General features: G+C 44.5%; 1 protein-coding gene across 1 annotated transcript in view; it reads right to left on the bottom strand.

The window, feature by feature from the left end:
- The window catches only part of PIK3R5 (phosphoinositide-3-kinase regulatory subunit 5), a 174,934-nt gene extending 156,104 nt beyond the window's left edge, over window positions 1-18,830 (bottom strand). The window contains exon 1 of the mRNA XM_030206308.1: window positions 18,756-18,830. The gene's annotated coding sequence lies outside the window, so the exon portion shown is untranslated. The remainder of the gene's footprint in view (window positions 1-18,755) is intronic.
- Window positions 18,831-21,567: the final 2,737 nt, after the last annotated feature.

The following is a 21,567-nucleotide window of genomic DNA, read 5'->3' as shown; positions in this document are numbered from 1 at the left end:
CATCTATTTAACTTTGACTCCCTTACTGAGTGTAAAATTAAGGCGAATGTTAGACTCTGAGACCTTCTGGAAGACTAAAGACCATTCTTCAACCTGACAACACCAGTTTTTGAGCTCCTCCCCCTCCCCTCCCCTTCCCCCCCCCCCCCCCCCCAAAAAAAGCAATGGTGACAGTAAATGTATAGCAGTCTAGACTTCCATGGAGCAGATTCTCCACCTGCACCACTTCTTGTGACTCAGAATAAGAACTGAATCAGTCCAGACCATCTGTGGTGAATCAGAGCTAGTTTTATATTAAGTAATATCATACATTTGTACTAAGTTTGTACCATGTCCCTCGTTTGTAGTTGCATTCCCTGCTCTGCAGCTCAATTTATATCATCTTCTTGAGTCCAGTAACCAACTGATTACAGAATAGAAAGAGAGTTGCCCCAGTTACGCAGGTTAACCCCATCACGCTATCTGTGAGACATCTATCACCTGCCAGTTAGTGCTGAAAAGAAGGAAATCCATAGAAGTCCATTTCAGTTCAATGCTCTTTCTCTCTCTCATTAAAAGCTGCTGCACGGTCAGTATTCAAATTCTGCGGTCAGCCTATTTTTGTAAATGCCAGTTACAGCATTTCAATGCGCTCTGTATATTCAGTACCACTATCTGGATAGTGAGCAGCAGTGACCCACTTATTCTATGGATATTATTCACCCGCTACTCCCCCATATCGCAGTAACTAAATCCACTGCAAAAATAAGGGCATTAATATGCCGTAAAGCAAAGTTCACAGATTAGCTCCATGAATCTGATTAGATCTTGCTTATAACTGAGATGACACTACAGCAGCAGCCTGCTGACTAGAGAAACCAAACAGTGCGCCATCTCTTTTACTAAGCTGCGTGAGGTCCTACGCGTGTGCTATGTGTGCCAAATCGGCACTACCACCCGGCTAGTGTGAGAGCCGAGCAGTAATTCTGAATTTGGCGCATGCCAAATCCTGCGGTAGAAAATAATTTTCTACCAGGGGGCCACTTACCCAGCGATAAACAGCAGTTGACGCATGTTTACCATGCGGGTAGCGTGTGAGACCTTACCGTTAGGTCAATGGGTAAGGTCTCAGACCAAAAATGGATGCACGTTGGTTTCAATTTTAGCGCACGTCCATTTTCCAGCCCCTTAAAGAAGGGTCCTTTTTTCTAGACGCAATAAAAAATGGCCCAGCCTGCACCCAAAAGATGCGCTCGCACTACCGCAGGACACTTTTTATCGTGGCTTAGTAAAAGGACCCCTCATCTCACATTCTCTCTCCTGCTGTATTGATACATTCACACGAAGGTTAAAAGCCCTCTGAATTCTTTTGTTCATGAAGAATGCGACCTTCGTATAAAAAAAAGGGAGACAGCATTTTGCCTAAGCTATTAACAATATTTGAGAGCTGAAATAGATGGAAAAAGGGTCAGGTGTGCATTTGCAGTATGAATATTAGATACTCCTTGGTCCTTGAAAGCGCTGCATTAATTGATGGCATTGAATTAATTGATGGCATTTTGTTTGCAAGGTTAGAATCCCTGATATGGACACTTAAATCCCTTTAACTCCTGACACTAGACACTTTGAGATACATTGATCTTATTTATCAATACAAACTTGTGGAGATCTAAATCCCAGAATATCCAGTGACGGGAGTTAAGACACCAAGAATGGCCCAGTTGTATGGCCCAGTGATTATTCACCATAACAGAAGATCTGCTAACTACACAAAGGGCTCTTGCTCCATTGAAACACAGTAGAAGAAAACAGAATTTCAAGGAATGCTGATTATAATAAGATTCACTGGCAGCTGAATGCAAACCACCATGGACCAGGATTGCAATAGATTATTTTGCTAAGTGACTGATCACAGTAGGAAGATTGCTATTTGCAAAAAAGTTACCAAATTAGGGGGTCCTTTTACCAAGCTGCGGTAAATAAGGCCCTGCGCTTGTGTCGGGGGTCGGTTTATGCCATGCGCTGAGGCCCTTTTTACCAAATTGGGTAAAAAAGGCTGAAAATAGCCATGGCCATACGGTAAGATTGTTCTTACTGCATGGCCATGTGAGGGGGAGCACTTTCCGCCATCCACTGAGGTGGCAGTAAGGGCTCCCGCACTAACCCGATTCCGACGGGTTAGTGCCATGCAGAAATATTCAGCCCTATATTGCCCAGCATGGGAAATGGTGTGCACTGGGGCTGAAAGTTCTGCTGGTGCCCGCATTGAGTTGGCAGTAGCTCCAGATTAGCGTGCGGTAAGTTCACGTTGGGTTTACCGCTGCTTTGTCAAGTGGAGGAGTGGCCTAGTGGTTAGGGTGGTAGACTTTGGTCATGGGGAATTGAGGAACTGAGTTCGATTCCCACTTCAGGCACAGGCAGCTCCTTGTGACTCCGGACACGTCACTTAACCCTCCATTGCCCCATGTAAGCCACATTGAGCCTGCCATGAGTGGGAAAGCGCGGGGTACAAATGTAACTAAAAAAAAAGGGCCCCTAGATTATTTTCTGACTTTTAGTTGCTTTCCCCTTTTTTTACTTCACAATTGAGGTCCCTGGCAAAAAACAAGACTGCAAGACCCTGCGTGCAATGGGATAAGCCCAGGAGCGGAGCGGCTCTGTCAGACCAATCTGGAGACAGTTGCTCGCTCTAGGACAAGGACAGTACATGAAGTCCCATTTTCCACAGAATCTAGAGATCAGAACTGTGACATTCAAGCTGGGATGTGCAAAATTGCTGCAGGAGTGCACGTGGATATATTGGTTTGTGCCATGGGAGCCTGGCGCTCTCCCATGGTCTGAATATCGCCGGGGACTACGTACTTAAGCACTAAATAAATGGAAGGAAAAAACCTCAGATCCCCGGTCACCATTCATATAATTAAAAAGCTAAAAAGACTCAGGATTGGTCATTTCAAGGGCATTAAAAAATCCTCCTTTTTTAAACAATAAATAATACATCTTAAATGTGCAATTTTCTTTTCCTTATAAAGAGTAGAGGAGTGTGGTAGCCGTGTTAGTCCACTCTTAAGGTTATCAATAGAAATCAAACAAAATAAAACATGGAAAAGAAAATAAGATGATACCTTTTTTATTGAACATAACTTAATACATTTCTTGATTAGCTTTCGAAGGTTGCCCTTCTTCCGATCTGACGAAGAAGGGCAACCTTCGAAAGCTAATCAAGAAATGTATTAAGTTATGTCCAATAAAAAAGGTATAATCTTATTTTCTTTTCCATGTTTTATTTTGTTTGATTTCTATTGATAACCTTTTCCTTATAGAAACAGAGAAACTTTGTGGCAAAACATAGAAACAGAGAAACTTAAGAGAGTGGTCCCACCGAGGGTGGCCAGCATTTCACTTGGTTAGCAAGAAAAGGAGCAGACCATGTAAAACTGTAGGCTTTATTCACTACTTCAGCTCCCAGCATTTTGCTCATCACTGCTTCCCGGGAATTAGGACCCTTTAAGTAACTTGAAACTTGTGTTAAAACCAGCACTCTGCCAGTCTCCAGTGTCTGCTAGATATTCAATATGGCCACAGGATCTAATGCCTTTATATTCAAACAGTATAAATTGATTGCTACGATTCAATTATTGACTGCTAATGGCTTGTTAACCTACTAAGTTGCACGTGCATCTCAGGATCGTACATAAATTTTGGCAAGCAAATATGAATTTATGAATACTTTAAGGAGGTCATTTTAGCTATATGAATGGTGACTGAAGGTCTGAGGCTTTTTCCTCTTTTTATTTATTTATTTATGGGCCCTTTTTACTAAGCAGTGGTAAGCACGAATGCATGCTTACCGCACACTAAAAGGAACTATCGCGGGATATGCTCAGGCATCCTGGAATGGTTCTAGGATTGGCGTGCACCAATCCTGCATTTTAAAATATTTTTTAGTGCAGGGGGTGTGTTTGGGGGCGGATAGTAGGTGTGCCCTGCGCTGCTGATTAGTGCAGGGTTAACGCAGGAGCCCTTACTGCCTAGTAAATAGGTGACGGTAAGAGCCCTCACGCTAATGGCCATGCGCTAATTGGGAAATTAGCATGTCGCCATTAATGGAAAAAAAGAAATTGCATCCATTTTACAGCCACGCTAAAAGTGGCCTCAGTGCATGGGAAACCCATGTGCTAAAAACAGCACAGGCCAATTTTTAGCGCAGCTTAATAAAAGGGCCCCTTAGAGTTTGATACATAGAATTTTGCTTCAAGTTACAAAAAATGTTTTGGTTTATTCTTTGAAGGTTTTAGTTTGGAATCGATTGATTGTTACACTTCACACCTCTCTTGTTTTTGTATTTGGAGATTGTATACTAGTAAAAAAGGCCCATTTCCGAAACCAATGAAACGGGCGCTAGCATGTGGCTTTTTTTTTGTGTGTGTGTATGTGTCGCAGAGTTATTTTGTGTGTGTGTGTGTGTGTTTGTGTGTGTGAGTGTGTGAGGGTGCGGTGTGTGTGCAGGTTGTTGATGTGTGTCTTTTTTTGTTTTGTTTTGTTTTTTGCTTGGGGGTTGGGGGATTTGCTGTGCTGTCCTTGGTCGCTGTTTGGTGCTGGCTGGGTCGCGGGTAATCCTTCCAGCTGGTCCGCTGCTTGTCCTGTTCGCCCATGTCCCAGATGTGACGGGCACGTTGTTTTCCGGCTCCTCTGACTCCATGTCAAGCGATCCCAAATATAGTCTCTGCTATAGGCCCTCTGGCACTCTTCAGTACTGGCATTAGGCATTTAAAAATTTCTCCCCCCCCCCCGGTCTATTTTTGCACATACCCACAGCAGGAATATTCTTCTCTCGTTCCAGCGGTGGTTCTGTGCTCTCCATGCTGCACAGATAATGAGCCATTCTGCTTGGGAATGCTCCTCCCTTATTGTCATGTAGTTTCCTCTGATTGGTCCGTCTTACGTTGCCTAGTGTTGCCTGGGAACGGTGTTGTGATGGTCCTTTGTGTTTCAGAATGTTGAGGGTGTTTTTTCTGATTGGTCCGTCATGCGAAGGCGGGGCAGAGAGACATGGTCAGTGTTGTGGCTTCACCACCATGAATCCATGAACCCTTCAGGGAGTGACTGAGTGACTTCAGAACATTGTCTTCAGAACGTTGAGGGTGAGTTTTATTATAGTAGATCTGTAAAATTCATGAGCACTTTTCACCTGTGTACTTCTCATTAAATTTCAATAGGAAAGTATTTGCATTCTGTCACTTTGAATATTGTCTAAGTACCACCCATATATATTTACACCTGCTTGCTTTCTTCAGGAAAAACCAAAAGAAGGTGCATAGTTTCAAACCCCATTCCACGGAAATCCCCCCTGATGTAAGGAAAAACAGCAAGTGCACTTTTACTCCATATTATATTGCTTTACCTGCAGAAATGGCTTTGAATTAATTGATGGCATTTTGTTTGCAAGGTTAGAATCCCTGATATGGACACTTAAATCCTTTTAACTCCTGACACTAGGCACTTTGAGATACATTGATCTTATTCATCAGTAAAAACTTGTGGAGATCTAAATCCCAGAATATCCTGTGATGGGAGGTAAGACACCAAGAATGGCCCTGATGCTTTGAAGCTAGCTGGTAAAATTTCGGACTTTAATAGGAATGTGCCTAAGAGTGATTTTGAATGGGGCAACTGAAGTGAGTGCACTGCAATGGAATATGGTGCTTTCCATGCTATGAATTACAAAACAAACTTAAGGACTTATTTCAGTTAAATATTGGTTCACAGTCTGGACAATCCCTCGAGTTCCTATTTAAACTGACCAGAAGGGGGCATTTCTGGGAAATTCCCTGTCAGTCACTCAAGGCAGCTGTGTTGATAACATCACTTTTCATGTATCCAACTATGTATACCCAATGTGTGATTTAAGACTACAGAACTGAGTAATCCTTCCAGTTTGACTAGGCACACTAGAAATCCATCTGTATTTCACAAATGTCAAAGTTATAAATGAAAAGAAATTCGATCAAAACAAGTCACCAAAACAGTAGCCCACATTGCAGGTGTATGTAGCTGGATGCTTTTCATTAAGGACAAGCAAAAAAGCCCGTTTCTCCAATGAAACGGGCCCTAGGAAGGCTATCGTCTAAGCGATTTCTCCTTTCTCCCCTGCCCTCCCCTCCATGTCCAGCGATTCTCCCCTGCCCTGCCCTCCCCTCCCATCCATGTCCAGCGATTCTCCTCTGCCTTCCCCTCCCATCCCATCCCATCCATGTCCAGTGACTCGCCCCAGCCCCCACCTGCCCCCCTTTTAAGCACCCGAGTTCCAGTTCAACCCCAGCCCTCACCTGCCCGCCCTCTTCTCCCACAACAGCCCTCCTTTCCTTCCTGCTGTCCTTCCTTTAAAATGTTTATTTTACCTGAAGTCGCAGTGGCGTCAGTGAAAGCGGCAGGCTCAGCTCGCCTCCAGCCTTCCCTTTCCTTCCCTCTCAGTGTCCCGCCCTCGTGGAAAGAGGAAATTACATCAGAGTAGGGCAGGACACTGAGAGGGAAGGGAAGGCTGGAAGCGAACCGATTACATGGTAGCTCATTTGCATACGGTTACGAACCCAGCCAGCCAGCCATCCAGGGACGCAGATTGACAAATTATTATATAGGAGATGAACAAATGTGTGGCAACATTCTCTGCTGGTGCTTCAGATACCATCTACTAGATATCCAATGTTCCTTTACTGAATATCAAACACAATCAGCATCAACATAACCCTTATAGATCTTAAGTGATAGGCAATGAACCTCAGCCGCGCCGCACTGCTTTCACACTTTTAGCAGAGTCTTACGTGCTCACATCGTCATCGGTTCAACTGCCTCCATACCCTTGAAAATTCAGTTTATACTTATAAATAACTTAAATCTTTAATTTTTTTAGTGATCAATATAGAGGGGCATAATCGAATGCCGCCGGCCAAATAGCTGGCTGGCCATCTCCGTGGCTGATGCAGTAAGCAGGCGGAGCCAACTGTATTTTTGAAAAAGATGGCCGCCCATCTTTTTCTTCGCTAATACGGTTGGGCCCGGGGTTGAGATGGCCGGCATCAGTTTTCGGTCATAATGGAAAATAATGCTGGTGATCTCAAACCCGGCGAAATGCAAGGCATTTGGTTGTGGGAGGAGCCAGCATTTGTAGTGCGCTGGCCCCCCTCACATGCCAGGACACCAACCGGGCACCCTAGGGAGCACTTCTAAAAATTAAAAAATAAAAATAGCTCACTTCCCTTGGTTGTTTAGCCCTATGAAATTTAGGTGCATATGTTATAGAATAGGATATAGGGCAGATCTGTGTATAACTCCTAATTATGTGTTTGTTAATGCCCGTAGCTGATTGTTATCACCTAATTAGTTTGCCTGCTGATCTGGGACTCATGCCCAGAATTATGTGCCCTATACAGAAAGCGTGGGTTTGTGTTTTCTTCATTTATTGTCAATAGTGTCTACTCTCTTGGAAACAGTGCAATCTCTTTCCTGGTGCATGTGCACATTGTTGGAACAAAGGACACACTCTTAGAGATTGCTCCTCTAATGACATAAGGGGGAAAACCCCCCAGATAAAACAAACATTTCTGGAAATGACATGAAACAAATAGCTGCACACCGTTACTTTTCATTAGTCTGGTCGCCCCTTTCTCTTCCCCTGCTCCTTCCCCACCTCCAGTCCTTTTTCTTTAGGGGTTTACAATGACTCTTTCTGTCACACAGTCTTTGCTCAGGCCTCCACAAGCTCACACTGTCGGTATAACCAAACTTCTTACTAGGCTGTTTCCAGAGCACTTTTCATTCAAAACCACATTGTCTCGAGCTCACAGGCTCTTCTTCTATAACCAGAGGCTTTCCCAGGTAAGCCTCCTCTTCTATATTATTTTACTCTACAGACAGGAAACCAGAATGTGAACACTGAATTCTGTCTAAGTTCTTCTCTATATCTTTTCTTGCCTCAGCCCTGAGGCTTTCGCCCTTTTCTGCTTCTTTCTTAGATCTTTCCTTGGAGCTATATCTTTGAGCATTCTTGGGCCTTGGAAATCTGCCCTGACCCTTCCTCTATATCTCTGGCCTCCCTCTTTCTTATGTGGGGCATAAATCGCATCAACAGGCCTACAACAGTGATTGGACAGACAACTGTCCAATCACTACGCCTGAAATGATGTAATATTGTAAGCCACATTGAGCCTACAAATAGGTGGGAAAATGTGGGATACAAATGCAACAAACAAACAAACAAACAAATAAATAAATAAATAAATACTGAAGCTAGAAACACAATAATAATGGGAGGTTTCAATTATCTAAATATTGAATGGGTGATTGTCCCATCAGGGATACCTGGGAGATTAAGTCCCTAGATACGACAAATGACTGCTTCATAGACCAACTGGGTCCTGGAACCAATGGGAGGGATCCAAGATCTATCTGTCCCTTGCAATTGAAAGAGTGATATTACAGGAATGTGAGCAGAGGACCCTCATGCAGCATAATGCTGCTTAGTGGGAATATTGCCACTGAGGTACATAAGAACTTAAGAATAGCTATTCTGGATCAGATCAATGGTCCATCTAGCCCAATATTCTGCTGCTTCCAGCAGTGGCCAATCCAGGTCACAAGTATTTGGCAGAATCCCAAATAGTAGCAAGATTCTATGCTACCGATCTCAGGACAAGCAGTGGTTTCCCCATATCTATTTCAATAGTAGACTATGGTCTTTTCCTTCAGGAGCTTGTCCAAACCTTTTTTTAAACCCAGATATACTAACCTCTGTAACTACATTCTCTGTCAACAGGTTCCAGAGCTTAACTATTCGTTGACTGAAAAAAACATTTCCACATAAAACTACTACAGAGTATTTAAAATTTAAAGAGAGGATTATGTTCAAATTAGGAAATGAGTTAAAAGGTAACTGAAAGAAACAGTGTTGAAGGTTAAAAGTCTGCATGAGGCATATTGGAAGCCCAGATAAAATGTTTTCCACATAATAAAAATGTCCAACAAAAAACTAATACCTGCCTGCATGAAACCTATTAAAACTGACTAGGCAATGCTGGGAAAAGCCACTGCTTATCCTTGGGATTAAGTAGCATAGAATCCTGCCATTTTTGGGGACTCTGCTAGGTACTTGTAACATGGACTGGGCACTTTTGAAAACAGGACATTAAGCTAGATGGATCCTTGGTCTGAAGCAGTAGGGAGACTCTTATCTATATAATAATTGGTCAATCTGCCTCTCTAGATGGCTGGATGGCTGGCTGGGTTTGTAACCGTATGCTAATGAGCTTACGTCAGCTCGCCTCCAGCGTTCCCTTCTCTCTCAGTGTCCCGCCCTTGTGGAAAGATGAAATGACATCAGAGGAGGGCAGGACACTGAGAGGGAAGGCAAGGGAAGGCTGGAGGCGACGCGAGCTGAGCCTGCTGCTGTTGCGAACTGAGGTACGGAGGGGAGGGAAGAGGAGAATCGCTGGTCATGGATGAGATGGGATGGGAGGGCAGAGGAGGGGAGGGGAGAATCGCTGGACATGGAGGAGATGGCATGGCATGGGATGGGATGGGAGGGGATGGGAGGGGAAAGGAGGGGAGAATCACTGGACATGGAGGGGAGGGCAGGGGAGAGAGAAGAGAAAATGCTTAGACGATAGCCTTCCTAGGGCCCATTTCATTTGTTCTGAAACGGGTGTTTTTGCATGTGTTCCTATATTCTTCCTGCAGTGGACCCATTCTTGCACTGTAGGTCCATGTACACTTTACAATAAATGCGTGCTGCTGCCCATAGTAATTTTCTGCATTGGCCTCTGAGAGGATAAAGCAATAGCAGAAAAACTGAATGACTTCTCTCTTCTCTGCAGGAGCAGTTGAGGAGATACTCACATTGAAAATGTTCTTTGTGATTGTGAATCTGGAAGAGACTTGACAAACTAAATAACAGCAAATCACCAGGATCCCCTAGAGTTCTGAGAACTCTCAAACATGAAATTGCAGACCTGCTATTACAAAATTGCAACCTATCCTTCAAATCAGCCACTGTATACAAAGACTGGAGGAGAAGTCAACGGAATGCTAAAGATCTGCATGATCCATCCAGTTTGCCGAACAAGGTAACCTCTCACTATGGATTGGTAACTGGTTAAAATTTGGGAAACAAAAACTAGGACTAAATGGTCATTTTTTCCTAATGGAAACAGGTATTTGTATTAGGACCCAGCATATTCATGGATGATCTAGAAAAGAGGGCAATGAGTGAAATGATCAGATTTACAGATGACACAAAATTATTCACAGTAAAAAAAAAAAAAAAAAAAGTGAACAGGCTTTGATAAATTGTGAGACTGAGAAACTGGGTATCTAACTGGCACATAAAATGAAATGTGGACAAGTGTGAAGGGCAGCACCTTTTTTTTATTTCTTATTTTTCTTACATTTGTACCCCACTCTTTCCCACTCATAGCAGGTTAAATGCAGCTTACATATTATATACAGGTACTTATTTGTACCTGGGGCAATGGAGGGTTAAGTGACTCGCCCAGAGTCACAAGGAGCTGCCTGTGCCTGCAGTGGGAATCGAACCCAGTTCCCCAGGACCAACGTCCACCACCCTAACCACTAGGCCACTCCTCCACTGTTGCTACTATTGAGATTCTACATGGAATGTTGCTATTCAACTAGCAACATTCCATGTAGAAGTCGGCCCTTGCAGATCACCAATGTGGCCGCGTAGGCTTCTGCTTCTGTGAGTCTGACGTCCTGCACGTACGTGCAGGACGTCAGACTCACAGAAACAGAAGCCTGCGCAGCCTTCTACATGGAATGTTGCTAGTGGAATAGCAACATTCCATGTAGAATCTCCAATAGTATCTATTTTTTTTTTTTTGTTACATTTGTACCCTGCGCTTTCCCACTCATGGCAGGCTCAATGCGGCTTACATGGGGCAATGGAGGGTTAAGTGACTTGCCCAGAGTCACAAGGAGCTGCCTGTGCCTGAAGTGGGAATTGAACGCAGTTCCTCAGGACCAAAGTCCACCACCCTAACCACTAGGCCACTCCTCCACTGTTGCTACTATTGAGATTCTACATGGAATGTTGCTATTCAACTAGCAACATTCCATGTAGAAGTCGGCCCTTGCAGATCACCAATGTGGCCGCGCAGGCTTCTGCTTCTGTGAGTCTGACGTCCTGCACGTATGTGCAGGACGTCAGACTCACAGAAACAGAAGCCTGCGCAGCCTTCTACATGGAATGTTGCTAGTGGAATAGCAACATTCCATGTAGAATCTCCAATAGTATCTATTTTATTTTTGTTACATTTGTACCCTGCGCTTTCCCACTCATGGCAGGCTCAATGCGGCTTACATGGGGCAATGGAGGGTTAAGTGACTCGCCCAGAGTCACAAGGAGCTGCCTGTGCCTGCAGTGGGAATCGAACCCAGTTCCCCAGGACCAACGTCCACCATTCTAACTACTAGGCCACTCCTCCACACATGGAAACATAACCCTATTTTACACAGTGTTGGGTTCCATATTAGGAATCACTAGCCAGTAAAAGTATTGTGGCGTCCTTGTAGACAATATATTGAAATCCTCAGCTGAGTGTGACACAGGGGTTCTTTCACAAAGGCGTGTTAGCGTTTTTAGTGTGCACTAATGATTAGCATGCAGTAAACGCTAGAGACATCCATAGGAATATATGGGTGGTTCTAGCGGTTGGCGCATGCTTATTTTTAGTACACACTAAAAACACTAGTGTGCCTTTGTAAAAGGACCCCACCGTGAGGAAAAGCAAATAGGAATTATTCAGAAAGGAATGGAGAATAAAACAGAGAAGTACAAAATGCCTTTGTACAGATCTATGGTACAAGTGCACCCTAAATACAGCGAGATGAGTGAAGGAGGTTGTAGAAGGGATTGATAAAACCACAACTGCAGTGGAACAAGTTAATTAGGAATAGCTGTCATTTGTTTTGGCCCAGGTGTTGTCTACTTCCCCTTCGGGCTTCCTGCTCAATTTAAACCAGTGCTGGGATCTCAGAGTGCTGAACATTCTTTTGCAGTTGCCCAGGAATTTTTCTTTTTGCCTTATTTTATATCTACCCTCTCCTCTCTCCCCTGCCCAAGTACTGAGCCTGGTCATTGGAATGAGAGGCTTTGGCTAGGGGTCAGGCAATAGGCCCTGCAGTCATGAGTCCTTCATCTAGCCAGTAGAGATCACCTCTGCATGATGGCTATGACTTCTTTCCAACAAACAAAAACAAACAAAACAGCGAAGAGGACCAACAAAAGAAAAAAGACAAAATGAGAGAAAAAAAGGGTTAAAAATATAATGAAAGAACACAAAAAAATCAAAATATATATAAAAAATGTAAGGCGTCAACACTTGGTTGTTGAAATTCAAAAATAAATTTTATTTGTCAATGGATAGCATGGAGAAAAGGACTCGACACAGCTGTGTTTCGGCCATACAGGCCTGCGTCAGGAGTCTTCTCACTGTATGCTGACCTTACATACTATCCAAATAGGGAGGGAATGTGTATATCTCTTTCTAATGTGATAGCGTTGTACGGTATTCAAACCAAAATCAAGCGGGAATCAGAGTAGCGTCAACCTTAGAGAGACGAGATGCTACTCTGATTCCCGCTTGATTTTGGTTTGAATACCATACAACGCTATCACATTAGAAAGAGATATACACATTCCCTCCCTATTTGGATAGTATATAAGATCAGCATACAGTGAGAAGACTCCGAAACACAGCTGTGTCGAGTCCTTTTCTCCATGCTATCCATTGACTAATAAAGTTTATTTTTGAATTTCAACAACCAAGTGTTGACGCCTTACATTTTTTATATATATTTTGATTTTTTTGTGTTCTTTCATTATATTTTTAACCCTTTTTTTTCTCATTTTGTCTTTTTTCTTTTGTTGGTCCTCTTCGCTGTTTTGTTTGTTGTTATTTTTTGCGAAGACTGGTTTCTTCTGTTTTTTGCACTATGACTTCTTTCCGCCTTCCCCCTGGGGAGGCTTGAAAACTGCCTCTGGAGCATCTCCAGTCTCAAATAACCCTGGATGCAGTAGCCTAACCTGTTACTCAAAACCAGGATCCCTCAGGAGGCCGGTGAACAGTATATGCCACTTAGCCACGAAAGAAAGTAGAAGGAGACATGACTCTCAAACAGGGAGAATTCAAGTTGAAAATCTTTATTAGGCACCGAAGCTGAAGACCCCGACACGAGTCAGTGTTTCGGCAGCAAAAAACCACCTACCTCAGGGGTCACAGGACTGTACATAAAAGATACATAATCATAGAAACATAAAAACAGTGAGCTTATGTGATGTTAAGAGATCTTACATCTTTGAATATGAATGAATGGACATATGTACAGTACATAGGAGCCAACTTTTCGAAATTATTGGGGGTGCTAAGCCCAATGGAAATAACCCCTCCCTGCACACATACAAGGAATGTTCTCAGTATTGGGGGTGGTCAAGCACCCACAGCACCCACAGAGTTGGCTCCTATGCATGTATAAATATAACATATATAAAAATATGTAAAAAGATATATATGTATATACATAAAACTCTTCAGGATAATAAAACACTTTCAAAACAAATAATAAATATAACCAAGTCTATCAGTAGAAAGTAAAAATGTATAGAACTTGGGACAACACAGGAGCAATCTAAAACAATCTGTGCCTCAACATTACATTTATGAAACAAGGTGTGAAACATGAGAAAGATGGTACTAAAAAAAGGAGACAAACTCAAATTCAAAGTCAACTGTATGTGAATAAAAACCCTGTGATTCCTGAGGCAGGTGGTTTTTGCCACGAAACACTTGAATTCTCCCTACTTGAGAGTCGTGGTCTCCCTCTACTTTCTTTTGACTTCCATTGCAATCTGTAGAGGGCGTCTTCCTGTTTTCCCATGGACTCCACTCAGCCATGAAGCCAGCCCAGCCAACAGTTATTTACCCTTGGAAATAGCAGAGGACTGGGGGATACTCCACAAAATAAATTGGTAACAGATTTAAAACAAATTAAGGGCATGGGCTAGATTTACTAAGAGGGGAATAATCGAACGGTGCCGGCGAAATAGATTGCCAGCGATCTATTTTGGCGGCGCCGCAAACAGCTGACCGAACTGTATTATCGAAAATGGCTGGCCATCTTTTCTTTCGATAATACGGTTTGGCCCGGTCAAACGCCAGAGTTCACCGGGTTTGAGATGGCCGGTTTTGTTTTTCAGTGATAATGGAAAAAAATGCTGGCGATCTCCAACCCGGTGAAATCCAAGGCATTTGGTCATGGGAGGAGCCAGCATTTGTAGTGCACTGGTCCCCCTGACATGCCAGGACACCAACCGGGCACCCTAGGGGGCACTTCTAAAAATTAAAAAAATATATACAAATAGCTCCCAGGTGCATAGCTCCCTTACCTTGGATGCTGAGCCCCCCAAATCCCCCCCAAACCCACTCCCCTCGACACTACACCATTACCATAGCCCTTATGGGTGAAGGGGGGCACCTACATGTGGGTACAGTGGGTTTTGGGGGGGAGGTGTTGGAGGGCTCAACACTTAGCACCACAAGTGTAACAGGTAGGGGGGATGGACCTGGGTCTGCCTGCCTGAAGTGCACTGCACCCATTAAAAACTGCTCCAGGGACTTGCATACTGCTGTCAGGCAGCTGGGTATGACATTTGAGGCTGGCATGCAGGCTGGCAAAAAAGGTTTTTATTTTTATTATTTTAGTGTGGGAGGGGGTTGGTGACCACTGGGGGAGTATGGGGAGGTCATCCCCCATTCCCTCCGGTGGTCATCTGGTGAGTTGGGGCACCTTTTTGAGGCTTGGTCGTGAAAATAAAAGGACCAAGTAAACCCGGCCAAATACTGATTAACGTCGCTTTTTTTTTTCCATTATTCGTGAAAGCCGGCCATCTGGTAGCCACGCCCATGCCTGCCCATGTCCCACCTTCGCTACGCCGCTGACACGCCCCCTTGAACTTTTGCGGCTCGGCAACGGGAAAGCGGCGATGGTGTCAAAAAAGCAGCTTTCGATTATATCGATTTCGCTGCTTTTGAGAGATCGCCGGCCATCTCCCGATTTATGTCGGAAGATGCCCGGCGATCACTTTCAAAAATAAGCCTGTAAGTGTGCTAGTGCATTAGCACATGCTAACACTGTTAATATTAGTAAATGGGTCCCACTGCATAAAATTAGCCCTGCAGTAAAGAGCACAAATTAATATATTTTAGTGCATACTTTTAATAAATCTAGCCCATAGAAGTTTTTTCGCTCAACACAAAAATTAAACTTGAATTTGTGGCCAGGGGATGTAGTATATTAAACAAGTGTTTTGGACAAGTTTCTAGGGGGCAGGTCCATTATCAAGTATTAGCTAGGTAAATGTGGAATCACTGCTTATGAGAGTGAACTGGGATCTGAAGGGTACTTGTAAGTGACCCAGTTGGCTACTGCTGGACACAAGAGCCTGGGTTTTATGGATCATTGCTCTGACTCAACATGGCCTGTCTTATGTTCTTAAAGAGAAAACTGAAGATTAACATATTGATACAATGATATAAATAAAACTATTTAAAAAAGCATTCATGAAGAAACTGTAAAACAAATTGTAAGGTTGATCGTGAGCCCTTGGGCCTAGGCCGAGGCCTAGGGCAGACCAAGCATACGCTATACAGTAACAACAGGCTACAAAGCCCAGCACACTCAAGGAGACCAGCGAGCAACACCAGAAAGGGAAATAGGCCACTCATACGGGCCACAAGGCCGAACTGGAACCCAATGACACACAAGGAAAGGGAAAAGAACAGAGAGAAGTCCCTGAAGGGACTGGCACTCGGGCCAGGCACACAGCATCACACACAAACATCAACGAAAGGTCACCAGACCAAACACACAGATACAGACAATAACGAGAATATGGGAACTCATGCAGAGAGGCAACCCAAGTGGTGCCATACAGCTAAACGAAGGAGTGACCTACACAGGATCCAAACAAGAGCTACAACAAGAATAGGGAAAAGGGAAACCACACAAAAGACAATGAAAGCAACACAGCAAGATAAGGAGCAATCTGCAAACAGCAGGTAAGAGTAAGGCAGACTACAGAGAGAGACTGCTTCTAGTTATACAGCTCAGACAAGGAGCAGGGCTCACAAGAACCAAGCAACAGATACAGCAGGTAAAGTGTTAAATTAGACAACAGAGAGAGACTGCATAGTGCTCACAAGAACCAAACAACAGATACAGCAGGTAAAAGGTTAAAGCAGACTACAGCGATAGACTGCTTCCACGTACACAGCTCAGATGAGGAGCAGTGCTCACAAGAACCAAGCAACAGATATAGCAGGTAAAGGGTTAAAGCAAAATACAGAGAGAGACTGCTTCTAAGTACACAGGTCAGACAAGGAGCAGTGCTCACAAGAACCAAGCAACAGATACAGCAGGTAAAGGGTTAACAGGGAAATCCAAACAAAGAAAGTAAGCTCTTACCATGGACTCAGCCAGCAAACACAGCAGGGAAGGGAAAGGCAGGCACACAATGACGCAACTGACACCGAGAAGCTGAACACAGTTGCACATCAGCTAAGCAATCAAAGCCGTCTGCTACAGACTCACAGGACAAACACAGAGAAACGGAATAATGGCAACCAAACAACAGAGAATTCACCCTGTGCCACAGGCACAGACTAAGCGGAAACATAGTAAGCTCACAGCTGAAAGAGATAACGCTAGAGCGTCCTATGCAGGCAGAGGTATGTTTAAATAGGGTCTGGCATTTGACATCAACTGCCTCAGATGTCAGCCCAATCCCTGGCATGGCCAATCAGGAGGGAGTCCCAGTCACTACCCTACCTGTCCCAGTAGGATCATAACACAAATATTGCCAATCAAACACAAATTAAGAAAATAAGCTTTGATATTGGGGCCACAAAGAAACTTTAGCCTCCTTGGGCAAAGGGCATGGGATGGGAGACAGAATCTACAGCCCTTCTGCCCCTACTGCCAGGGCCGCCGAGAGACTAGGCCGGGCCCAGGCCACCCTGCCTCTGCCCCCCTGCCGTTGCAGTCCGCAGTCTCACCTGCCTGCCTCCACAGCTCCAGGCCCCCTGCATTCAAGGCGGCAGTCGCAGATCGCCTCTCTTTTGGCCTTCCCTCCCTGTGTCCCGCCCTCGTCTGATGTAACTTCTGTTTTCCGTGAGGGTGGGACACAGGGAGGGAAGGCCCGAAGGGAGGTGATCTGCGACTGCTGCTTCGAATGCAAGGGGCCCGGAGCCAAGGAAGCAGGCAGGTGAGACCGGGGACTGCAGCGCCGGCGGCCTGACCTCGGCGCTGGGCCCCCCTTGGAGGCCCGGTGAATTTTGTCCCCCCTGCCCCCCTCCTCTCGGCGGCCCTGCCTACTGCTCAGAATGGAGGAGTGGCCTAGTGGTTAGAGCACCAATCTTGCAATTCAGAGATGGCTGGTTCAAATCCCACTGCTGCTCCTTGTGATCTTGGGCAAGTCACTTAACCCTCCTTTGCCTCAGGTACAAACTTAGATTGTGAACCCTCCTGGGACAGAGAAATATCCAGCGTACCTGAATGTAACTCACCTTGAGCTACTACTGAAAAAGGTGTGAGCAAAATCTAAATAAATAAGATAAATAGGGAGAGAATTTCAGGTCTTGCCTTGCAATCAATTCAGGCCTCAAGTATTGGTGGAAACCAGTTTAATGTAATATGTTCTGTTCATTCTCTAAGACTAAAAGAAACCTGTCAAAATGATTCTCTGGGCTATCCATGAACAGTTTGGAAGAGTCACTCTGGAAAACAGTGGGGATAGGCTGTCATTGGCGAAAACATAGGACATGTCAAAATGATATGTTATTACCAAACAAAAATGAGCAGAAAAAAAAACATTTTGTGTGTAGTCAGTCACCGATAATAGTGCACTATGTGGAAAAAGTGCACATTTCTGAAAGAAACCATTGCACAAGTCAAAACTAGTGTGTATGTGCAAACTTTGCACGCATGTGTGCACTAACAGGAAGGGGGATGGGGACTTGATATACCACCTTTCTGTGGTTACAATCAAATTAGTTTACATATGACATTATATACAGGTACCCAGCTCCCCAGGTTCTGGGCTGCTGCACTAACCACTAGGCTACTGGTGCACCCTCTTTCCACCTAGTGTGCACTAGTTTTGGAAATCGACAAAATAGCCAGAACAACTGCAATAAAATGAAAATTCCCATAAACAACACAGGAAAGAACACAAACCAAAAACGGGCTGCTCCTCAGGTAACCTGTTTCAAGAAACCTACATTGTGGATGCAAACAGATTCAATGGCTCTTAAATTGCTTTATCAATATTAAACCAGTTTATGGACAATCCACTGTCCATCATTTCCAAAAACAACTGTGAAATAAAAAGCTGCGCTCGCCATTAAAACTATAACAAAAGGAAGAGAACCAAGCGAAACATACATATAGCAAAAATAAAGCATACACTTACAACCAAGAAACAAATCAGTTAAGTGAATCATTTCCAGCATACCGGTATTCAAGCACTCAGGACCAACAGCTGAGGGCTCAGTATTGTGTATCCATTTCAGTGCCTTTGCTCTCAGTGCAAACTACTGGAAGAGCTGTAAAAAAAGGGATCTTTCTATCCAAGACGTTCTAAAGTCTTATCGTGCAAATTTAAATGCAATTTGTTTTCTGAAAGAGGTTTCTGTTTTAAAATCACCAACCTGCAGTTCTTCTGAGTAACGAGGCTCATGTCTCTGCCCACCTTGGGCACACCTTTTCCTCCTCCTCCGGTAGACGATCGCTTGCTTTAGAAATCAGGTCCTATCTGTGCAGCCCCAGAATCGGATCCACAGGACCTCGGGCAAGGATCGGACCCAAATACGGCTGCCAGGAGCCGCCAGCGTTCAGGAGGCATAATTCTATTCTGAGCTGCTAAGTAAGGAAGGAGGAGGCGGTGAAGGGTTCCCTTGCCCGCCCTCCAGGGGTGGGGACCCGGGGAGGAAGAGAGCTGCTAGCTAGAAGATGCTCGAGAGCCCTAGGCACCGTTCAGCATTCATCTAAGAAAACAGGAACTCCCCTCTAATTCATCACCCTTTCTGAGTTTTGAAATCAGCTCAGCATTTACCGTAAGAGAGAGAGATCGAATCCGGAACTAGACGTCTCTGGGCGCTAGAAACGCATCTCTTACCTCGCGCAGCAGAGGATTCACGGTTACATGTGCAAACACCCAAATACACAAAACTAAGACTGCTCTCTGGGAAGTTCAAGAGCTCCAGACTGCAAACGTCTCCTTTCCGCCCTTTCCAATATACAGATTAAAACATGAGAACCCCCCCCCCCCCCTCCCCTTTACTTCTTTAACCATGCGTTAGAAGTCGAGGGTCTGCGATTTTTAAAAGCACCTCATCTCTTGCTGTCCAGATCTTTGAAATTAGGTATCAAGTTGACTCATCTGTTTCTTTCTCTTCTTCCTGTTCTTGTGATTTACTTGAAAACCATTATTTGTTTTTGTTTGTTTCCATTTACATTTTTCATTAACTTTTTTATTTATTCCTGTGACAGTTTCCATAGCAGCACGAGAAATTACAATTTGGGGGGGGGGGGGGGGGGGAGGGGGGAATTTGATTTGCCTGTGATTCTTTCGCATTTACTACCAGATTCTATATAGTGTGCCTAGCGCTCCATGCTGAAATCTAAGCATATTTTCAGGAAACTAAATTCACAAGCTAATCAGCGTTGATAACTGTATCTAACTAGCAATAATGCGCACTAATTTGCAATAATTAGAATTTACACTCACAGCTTGCTAAGCATAGTCTGTAATGAACTGCACCCAAATTCTAATGCGCGCAGTTCAAAAGGGGCACAGTTATGAGCAGGGAAATGGGCATTTCTTGGGCACTTCCAAAATGCCATATTTTCATTGGTGTAAATAGAGTTATGTAGTTTTAGGCGCTGGGATAGCAACTAAGCATATTCTATATACAGTGCCTAAATCTAGGTGCCGCTTATAGAAAATGCTTAGCCAGAAATGTTTACCACACAGTGACAGATTTCTTAGGTGCTTTATATAGAATCTGGCCCTTAGTCCATTGTGATATGAACTGTATTCTGGGGGGGGGGGGGGGGGGGAGGTTGACATTTAACTGCATAAAATTTAACTGGTTAAATATCCATTATTTGCAGAGGGCACACTCCTTTAGAAAAAGTGCACCTATGGAGTAGAGGGGTGGCCTAGGGGAGTGGAAGAGTGGCCTAGTGGTTAGAGCACTGGTCTTACAATCCAGAGGTGGAAAAAATTCACTGGAATGTGGACTCTATACGGTCAGTATTTCGGTCCATGCCTTCATCAGGAGTGCTTAATAAACAATCACCTATGTTTACTAAGAGGGGCATAATCGAATGGGGCGCCCAAGTTTTCCTGAGGGCGTCCTCGCAGAATGTCCCCGCGAAGGGGCAGGGAAACCCGTATTATCGAAACAAGATGGGCAGCCATCTTTTGTTTCGATAATACGGTCGGGATCCCCAAATCTCCACATTTAGGTCAACCTAAGAGATGGTCATCCCTAGAGATGGTCAACCCCAATTTTTGGTGATAATGGAAACCGAGGACGGCCATCTCAGAAACGACCAAATCCAAGACCTTTGGTCGTGGGAGGAGCCAGCATTCGTAGTGCACTGGTCCCCCTGACATGCCACCAACCCAGCACCCTAGGGGGCACTGCAGTGGACTTCAGAAAAAGCTCCCAGGTGCATAGCTCCCTTACCTTGTGTGCTGAGCCCCCCAAAACCCACTCCCCACAACTGTACACCACTACCATAGCCCTTAGGGATGAAGGGGGGCACCTAGATGTCGGTACAGTGAGTTTTGGAGGGCTCACATTTACCACCACAAGTTTAACAGGTGGGGGGGATGGGCCTGGGTCCGCCTGCCTGAAGTGCACTGCAGTACCCACTAAAACTGCTCCAGGGACCTGTATACTGCTGTCATGGAGCTGGGTATGATATTTGAGGCTGGCATAGAGGCTGGAAAAAATATTTAAAATTTTTTTTTAGGGTGGGAGGGGGTTAGTGACCACTGGGGGAGAAGGGGGAGGTCATCCCCGATTCCTTCCGGTGATCATCTGGTCATTTATGGCACATTTTTGTGGCTTGGTCGTAAAAAAAAAGGACCAAGTAAAGTCAGCCAAGTGTTCATCAGGGACGCCCTTCTTTTTTCGATTATCGGCCAAGGACGCCCTTGTGTTAAGCACACCCCAGTCCTGCCTTCGCTATGCTTTCAACACGCCCCCGGGAACTTTGGTTGTCCCCACGACAGAAAGCAATTGAGGGCGCCCAAAATCGTCTTTCGATTATGCCGATTTGGGCGGCCCTGGGAGAAGGACGCCCATCTCCCGATTTGTGTCGAAAGATGGGCGCCCTTCTCTTTTGAAAATGAGCCCATAAGCAGCACTATGGGCGCATTAGCATTTTTAACACGCGTAAATGGTTTATGTGCGTTAAACGCTAAAGCACCCATAGAAATGTATAGGC

This window comes from Microcaecilia unicolor, chromosome 6 (genome assembly GCF_901765095.1).
Source record: "Microcaecilia unicolor chromosome 6, aMicUni1.1, whole genome shotgun sequence".
Lineage (NCBI taxonomy): Eukaryota > Metazoa > Chordata > Amphibia > Gymnophiona > Siphonopidae > Microcaecilia > Microcaecilia unicolor.
Note: the sequence above shows the minus strand (reverse complement) of the source record. Positions and strands in the feature narration are given on the sequence as shown.